Below are 9,102 nucleotides of genomic sequence, written 5' to 3'. Positions count from 1 at the left end.
AGCATAATTCTTTTTTTTAATTTTTCTTTTTTTTTCTTTTTTTTATTATTATACTTTAAGTTCTAGGGTACATGTGCACAACGTGCAGGTTTGTTACATATGTATACCTGTGCCATGTTGGTGTGCTGCACCCATCAACTCATCAGCACCCATCAACTCATCATTTAAATCAGGTATAACTCCCAATGCAATCCCTCCCCCCTCCCCACTCTCCACAACAGGCCCCAGTGTGTGATGTCCGCCCCCCCCCCCCGACTCCAAGTGATCTCATTGTTCAGTTCCCACCCATGAGTGAGAACACGTGGTGTTTGGTTTTCTGTTATTGCGATAGTTCGCTGAGAATGATGGTTTCCAGCTGCATCCATGTCCCTACAAAGGACACAAACTCATCCTTTTTTATGGCTGCATAGTATTCCGTGGTGTATATGTACACATTTTCTTAATCCAGTCTGTCACTGATGGACATTTGGGTTGATTCCAAGTCTTTGCTATTGTGAATAGTGCCACAATGAACATATGTGTGCATGTGTCTTTATAGCAGCATGATTTATAATCCTTTGGGTATATACCCAGTAATGGGATGGCTGGGTCATATGGTACTTCCAGTTCTAGATCCTTGAGGAATCACCATACTGTTTTCCATAATGGTTGAACTAGTTTACACTCCCACCAACAGTGTAAAAGTGTTCCTATTTCTTCACATCCCCTCCAGCACCTGTTGTTTCCTGACTTTCTAATGATTGCCATTCTAACTGGTGTGAGATGGTATCTCATTGTGGTTTTGATTTGCATTTCTCTGATGGCCAGTGATGACGAGCATTTTTTCATGTGTCTGTTGGCTGTATGGATGTCTTCTTTTGAGAAATGTCTGTTCATATCTTTTGCCCACTTTTTGATGGGGTTGTTTGCTTTTTTCTTGTAAATTTGTTTGAGTTCTTTGTAGGTTCCGGATATTAGCCCTTTGTGAGATGAGTGGATTGCAAAAATTTCCTCCCATACTGTAGGTTGCCTGTTCACTCTGATGGTAGTTTCTTTTGCTGTGCAGAAGCTCTTTAGTTTAATTAGATCCCATTTGTCAATTTTAGCTTTTGCTGCCACTGCTTTTGGTGTTTTAGACATGAAGTCCTTGCCCATGCCTATGTCCTGAATGGTATTACCTAGGTTTTCCTCTAGGGCTTTTATGCTATTAGGTCTAACATTTAAGTCTCTAATCCATCTTGAATTATTTTTCATATAAGGAGTAAGGAAAGGATCCAGTTTCAGCTTTCTACTTATGGCTAACCAATTTTTCCAGCACCATTTATTAAATAGGGAATCCTTTCCCCATTTCTTGTTTTTCTCAGGTTTTTCAAAGATCAGATGGCTGTAGATGTGTAGTATTACTTCTGAGGACTCTGTTCTGTTCCATTGGTCTATATCTCTGTTTTGGTACTAGTACCATGCTGTTTTGGTTACTGTGACTTGTAGTATAGTTTGAAGTCAGGTAGCGTGATGCCTCCAGCTTTGTTCTTTTGACTTAGGATTGTCTTGGCAATGCAGGCTCTTTTTTGGTTCCATATGAACTTTAAAGCAGTTTTTTCCAATTCTGTGAAGAAACTCATTGGTAGCTTGATGGGGATGGCATTGAATCTATATATTACCTTGGGCAGTATGGCCATTTTCATGATATTGATTCTTCCTATCCATGAGCATGGTATGTTCTTCCATTTGTTTGGGTCCTCTTTTATTTCACTGAGCAGTGGTTTGTAGTTCTCCTTGAAGAGGTCCTTTACATCCCTTGTAAGTTGGATTCCTAGGTATTCTATTCTCTTTGAAGCAATTGTGAATGGAAGTTCATTCCTGATTTGGCTCTCTGTTTGTCTGTTACTGGTGTATAAGAATGCTTGTGATTTTTGCACATTAATTTTGTATCCTGAGACTTTGCTGAAGTTGCTTATCAGCTTAAGGAGATTTTGGGCTGAGTTGATGGGGTTTTCAAAATATACAATCATGTCATCTGCAAAGAGGGACAATTTGACTTCTTCTTTTCCTAACTGAATACCCTTGATTTCTTTCTCTTACCTGATTGCCCTAGCTAGAACTTCCATCACTATGTTGAATAGGAGTGGTGAGAGAGGGCATCCCTGTCTTGTGCCAGTTTTCAAAGGGAATGCTTCCAGTTTTTGCCCATTCAGTATGATATTGGCTGTGGGTTTGTCATAAATAGCTCTTATTATTTTGAGATACGTTCCATCAATACTAAATTTATTGAGCATTTTTAGCATGAAGGGCTGTTGAATTTTGTCAAAGGCTTTTCTGCATCTATTGAGATAATCATGTGGTTTTTGTCTTTGGTTCTGTTTATATGCTGGATTACGTTTATTGATTTGTGTATGTTGAACCAGCCTTGCATCCCAGGGATGAATCCCACTTCATCATGGTGGATAAGCTTTTTGATGTGCTACTGGATTCAGTTTGCCAGTATTTTATTGAGGATTTTTGCATCAATGTTCATCAGGGATATTGGTCTAAAATTCTCTTTTTTTTTGTTGTGTCTCTGCCAGGCTTTGGTATCAGGATGATGTTGGCCTCATAAAATGAGTTAGGGAGGATTCCCTCTTTTTCTATTGATTGGAATAGTTTCAGAAGGAATGGTACCAGCTCCTCCTCGTACCTCTGGTAGAATTCAGCTGTGACTCCATCTGGTCCTGGACTGTTTTTGGTTGGTAGGCTATTAATTATTGCCAATTTCATAGCCTGCTATTGGTCTATTCAGGGATTCAACTTCTTCCTGGTTTAGTCTTGGGAGAGTGTAAGTGTCCAGGAAATTATCCATTTCTTCTAGATTTTCTAGTTTATTTGCATAGAGGTGTTTATAGTATTCTCTGATGGTAGTTTGTATTTCTGTGGGGTCGGTGGTGATATCCCCTTTATCATTTTTTTATTGCATCTATTTGATTCTTCTCTCTTTTCTTCTTTATTAGTCTTGCTAGCAGTCTATCAATTTTGTTGATCTTTTCAAAAAACCAACTCCTGGATTCATTGATTTTTTGGAGGGTTTTTTGTGTCTCTATCTCCTTCAGTTCTGCTCTGATCTTAGTTATTTCTTGCCTTCTGCTAGCTTTTGAATGTGTTTGCTCTTGTTTCTCTAGTTCTTTTAATTGTGATGTTAGAGTGTCAATTTTAGATCTTTCCAGCTTTCTCTTGTGGGCATTTAGTGCTATAAATTTCCCTCTACACACTGCTTTAAATGTGTCCCAGAGATTCTGGTATGCTGTGTCTTTGTTATCATTGGTTTCAAAGAACATCTTTATTTCTGCCTTCATTTCGTCATGTACCCAGTAGTCATTCAGGAGCAGGTTGTTCAGTTTCCATGTAGTTGAGTGGTTTTGATTGAGTTTCTTAGTCCTGAGTTCTAGTTTGATTGCACTGTGGTCTGAGATATAGTTTGTTATAATTTCTATTCTTGTACATTTGCTGAGGAGTGCTTTAGTTATAATTATGTGATCAATTTTGGAATAAGTGCAATGTGGTGTTGAGAAGAATGTATGTTCTGCTGATTTGGGGTGGATAGTTCTGTAGATGTCTATTAGGTCCTCTTCGTGCAGAGATGAGTTCAATTCCTGGATATCCCTGTTAACTTTCTGTCTCGTTGATCTGTCTAATGTTGACAGTGGGGTGTTGAAGTCTCCCATTATTATTGTATAGTAGTCTAAGTCTCTTTGTAAGTCTCTAAGGACTTGCTTTATGAATCTGGGTGCTCCTGTATTGGGTGCATATATATTTAGGATAGTTAGCTCTTCCTGTTGAATTGATCCCTTTACCATTATGTAAAGGCCTTCTTTGTCTCTTTTGATCTTTGATGGCTTAAAGTCTGTTTTATCAGAGACTAGTATTGTAATCCCTGCTTTTTTTTGTTCTCCATTTGCTTGGTAGATCTTCCTCCATCCCTTTATTTTGAGCCTATGTGTGTCTCTGCATGTGAGATGGGTCTCCTGAATACAGCAAACTGATGGGTTTTGACTCTTTACCCAGTTTGCCAGTCTGTGTCTTTTAATTGAATCATTTAGTCCATTTACATTTAAGGTTAATATTATTATGTGTGAACTTGATCCTGTCATTATGATATTAACTGGTTATTTTGCTTGTTAGTTGATGCAGTTTCTTCCTAGCCTCGATGGTCTTTACATTTTAGCATGTTTTTGCAATGGCTGGTACCTGTTGTTCCTTTCCATGTTTAGTGCTTCCTTCAGGGTCTCTTGTAAGGCAGGCTTGGTGGTGACAAAATCTCTAAGCATTTGCTTATCTGTAAAGGATTTTATTTCTCCTTCACTGATGAAACTTAGTTTGGCTGGATATGAAATTCTGGGTTGAAAATTCTTTTTTTTAAGAATGTTGAATATTGGCTTGAATATTGGCTTCTGGCTTGTAGAGTTTCTGCCGAGAGATCTGCTGTTAGTCTGATGGGCTTCCCTTTGTGGGTAACCTGACCTTTCTCTCTGGCTGCCCTTAAGATTTTTTCCTTCATTTCAACTTTGGTGAATCTGACAATTATGTGTCTAGGAGTTGCTCTTCTCAAGGAGTATCTCTGTGGCATTCTCTGTATTTCCTGAATTTGAATGTTGGCCTGCCTTACTAGGTTGGGGAAGTTCTCCTAGATGATATCCTGAAGAGTGTTTTCCAACTTGGTTCCATTCTCCCCCTCACTTTCAGGCACCCCAATCAGACGTAGATTTGGTCTTTTCACATAATCCCATACTTCTTGAAGGCTTTGTTCATTTCTTTTTCCTCTCTTTTCTTTAGACTTCTCTTCTCACTTCATTTCATTCATTTGATCCTCAATTGCTGATACTTTTTCTTCCAGTTGATCGAGTTGGTTACTGAAGCTTGTGCATTTGTCACGTATTTCTCGTGTCATGGTTTTTATCTCTGTCAGTTCATTTATGGCCTTCTCTGCATTGATTATTCTAGTTGTCCATTTTTCCATTCTTTTTTCAAGATTTTTAGTTTATTTGCGTTGGCTACGTAATTCCTCCTTTAGCTCTGAGAAGTTTGATGGACTGAAGCCTCCTTCTCTCAACTCGTCAAAGTCATTCTCCATCCAGCTTTGATCTGTTGCTGGTGATGAGCTGCATTCCTTTGGAGGGGGAGTTGCGCTCTTATTTTTTGAATTTCCAGCTTTTCTGCCCTGCTTTTTCCCCATCTTTGTGGTTTTATCTGCCTCTCGTCTTTGATGATGGTGACGTACTGATGGGGTTTTGGTGTGGGTGTCCTTCCTGTTTGTTAGTTTTCCTGCTAACAGTCAAGACCCTCAGCTGTAGGTCTGTTGGAGATTGCTTGAGGTCCACTCCAGACCCTGTTTGCTTGGGTATCAACAGCAGAGCCTGCAGAAGATAGAATATTGCTGAACAGTGAGTGCACCTGTCTGATTCTTGCTTTGGAAGCTTCGTCTCAGGGTGTACTCTGCCGTGTGAGGTGTGGGGTGTCAGTCTGCTCCTAGTGGCGGATGTCTCCCAGTTAGGCTACTCAGGGATCAGAGACCCACTTGAGCAGGCAGTCTGTCCATTCTCAGATCTCAACCTCCATGTTGGGAGATCCACTGCTCTCTTCAAAACTGTCAGACAGGGTTGTTATCATCTGCAGAGGTTTCTGCTGCTTTTTTTGTTTGTTTGTTTAGCTGTGCCCTGTCCCCAGAGGTGGAGTCTACAGAGATAGGCAGGCCTCCTTGAGCTGCTGTGGGCTCCACCCAGTTCGAGCTTCCCAGCGGCTTTGTTTACCTACTTAAGCTTCAGCAATAGCGGGGGCCCCACCCCCAGCCTCACTGCTGCCTTGCCATTAGATCACAGACTGCTGTGCTAGCAATGAGGGAGGCTCCGTGGGCGGGCGTGGGACCCTCCCAGCCAGGTGTGGGATATAATCTCCTGGTGTGCTGTTTGCTAAGACCCTTGGTAAAGTGCAGTATTGGGGTAGGAGTTACCCGATTCTCCAGGTGTTGTGTGTCTCAGTTCCCCTGGCTAGGAAAAGGGATTCCCTTCCCCCTTGCGCTTCCCAGGTGAGGCAATGGCTCGCCCTGCTTCAGCTCTCGCTGGTCGGGCTGCAGCAGCTGACCAGCACTGATTGCCCGGCACTCCCTAGTGAGATGAACCCAGTACCTCTGTTGAAAATGCAGAAATCACCTGTCTTCTGTGTCGCTTGCGCTGGGAAGTGGAGACTTGAGCTGTTCCTATTCGGCCATCTTGCTCTGCCCTCTAGCATAATTCTTAAGGGCCTAAGATTTTCAGAATGGTAAATGAGCATTAGCTTCACCTTAAAGTCATCAGCTGCATTAGCCCCTTACAAAAGAGTCATCCTGTCCTTTGAAGCTTTGAAGCCAGTCATTGACTTATTCTCTTTAGCTATGAAAGTCCTAGATAGCATCTTCTTCCAGTAGAAGTATGTTTTGTCTACACTGAAAATCTGTTGTTGAGTATAGCCACCTTCATCAATGATCTTAGCTAGGTCTTATAGAAAACTTACTGTAGCTTCTACTTCACTACTTGCTGCTTCACCTTGCGCCATTATGTTATGGAGCTGGCTTCTTTCCTTAAGCTTCACACACCACCCTCTGATAGCTTCCAGCCCTTCTTCCTCACCTCTCTCAGCTTTCATGGAATTAAAGAGTGTTAGGGGCTTGCTCTGGATTGGGCTTTAAGGGAGTGTTTTGGCAGCTTTGATCTTCTATCCAGACAAGTAAAACTTTCTTCCTATCAACAATCAGGCTGTCTTACTTTCTTATCATCCATGTGGTCACTGGAGTAGCACTTCTAATTTTCTTTAAGAACTTTTTCTTTGCATTCATAGCTTGGCAAACTGTTAGGCACAAGAAGTCTAGCTTGGCTTTTGACATGCCTTCCTTTCTAAGCGTAACCATTTCTAGCTTTTGATCTCAAGTAAGAGATGTGTGACACCTCCTTTCACTTGAATATTTGGAGGTCCTGTAGGGTTATTAATAGGCCTAATTTCCATATTGTTATGTCTCAGGAAATAGGGAGGCCCAAGAAGAGGGAGAGAGATGGAGGAATTGCCAATCTGTGGAGAAGTCAAACACACACATTTATTAAGTTCTTCATCTTACATGGGTGTGGCTCATGGCATTCCAAAACAATTACCATAGTAACATCAAAGATCACTGACTGCAGATCATCATAACAGATATAATAATAATGAAAAATTTCAAATATTTTGAGTATTACCAAAATGTGACACAGAGACACAAAGTGAGCTCACACTGTTGGAAAAATGGTACCAATAGACTTGCTAAACTCAGGGTTGCCACAAACCTTCATTTGGTAAAAAATGCAATATCTGCACAGTGCAATAAAGTGAGGCATGCCTGTGCTTGCTCTCTTTTTCCATTTGATAAGAAACCCCCACCAGGAGTTTATCGATTTCATTCATCTTTTAAAAATGAATTTTTGTTCATTAATAAAAATAAAAATAAGACAAATCAGTCTATGGAATTAGAAGTCGGGCTAGTAGTTTCATTAGGAGAGTCATAGTATCAGGCAGGGATGAGGATGGGGCATCAGGAGTGCTTGGGGTGCTCTTTTTGTTGATCTGGATGTTGCTTACAAAAATGTTCCCTTTGTGAAAATTTGTTGAGCTATATGCTAAATGATGTGTGACCTTTTTGTATGTAAGATATACTTCAGTAAAAATCAATTTGGAAGACAACTGTTGGGTTGTCAATTCTATTTGTATATTTCCTTTCTATTTCATTTATTTTTATTCTTGTCTTTATTACTCACTTTCTTCTACTTTGGTATTTTATTGTTATCTTTCCGATTTATTGAGATAGATATTTATGCTTTTTAGCACTGAAAGCTAAAATACTTCTTTTTATACACAGCTTTAGGTATATCTCACAAGTTTTGATATGGAATATTTCATTATCATTTGGCTTGAAATATTTTCTAATTTCCATTTTTCTTTCCTTTTTCATTTTGATTTAATTTTAATTTCAGTCTAACTTTAATTTCTTACTGCTTTTCTTTTCACCTTTAGATGACTTATAAACATTTTCTTAACTTTAAAGCATATGACGTTTTATGAACTATATTTATCTATTGCATTGTGGTCAGAGAAGATCTTGTATGCTTTTAATCTTTTGTAATTGGTAGAGACTAACTTAATGATTCAGTATATGATCAATATTTATAAGTGGTCCATTTACTTTTGAAAATAGTGCTCATTCTGCAGCTCTTGGATGCAGTAATTCTATATATATCGTTTAGGTCTAATTTGTAATTATCTTATTCAAACCTAAATCCTTACTGATATTTTGCCTATTTATTATTTGCTACTAATTGTGTATTTATCCTTATATTTGTCTAATTTTTCATTTTATGTAAGACTATGTTATTAAATGTGTACATGTTTAGAATTATATCTTCTGTGGGAATGAAATATTTTATAATTTTGATCTGTCTCTTCCCTTATCTAGTAATTTTTGTTGCCTTAAAATGCACTTTAATATTAATATTGCTATTTCAGCTTTTTTTTTTTTGGTGTTTGTATGATACATTTTTTGGATTCTTCTATTATTTAATCAATTAATTTATTGAGACAGGTTCTCACTCTGTTGCCCAAACTGGAGTGTAGTAGCACAATCAAGGCTCACTGCAGCCTCAATCTCCCAGGCTCAAGTGATCCTCCTGCCTCAGCCTTCCCAGTGGCTGAGACTACAGGCATGCACCACCATGCCCAGCTAATTTTTAATTTTTTTCTCCCAGTCTTGCCCAGGTTGGTCTTGAACTCCTCTGCTCAAGCAATCCTCCTGCTTTGGCTTCCCAAAGTGTCAATCCTTTTGTTTTCAGTCTCTGTATATTTGTTTAAGGTATGTCTGTCTTAAATTGCATATAGGTTTTTATTAGTCTTATAAGTTTTTTATTCTGAGTTATAATTCTTCTGTTTTTTAATTCTATTGAATACAATATGTGTATATTTCAATATAAAGTTATAATTTTACTACATGATTTGTAATTTTTTATTCTATATTCTCTTTTCTTAACTTTTTTTGAATTTAAAAAAATTATTAGTTTTTTGGCAGTTTGGAAGATATGCACTCTTTAATATTTTTCAGTA

This window comes from Chlorocebus sabaeus, chromosome 21 (assembly GCF_047675955.1).
Source record: "Chlorocebus sabaeus isolate Y175 chromosome 21, mChlSab1.0.hap1, whole genome shotgun sequence".
In the NCBI taxonomy this organism is placed as follows: domain Eukaryota; kingdom Metazoa; phylum Chordata; class Mammalia; order Primates; family Cercopithecidae; genus Chlorocebus; species Chlorocebus sabaeus.
This window is presented reverse-complemented; position numbering follows the sequence as displayed.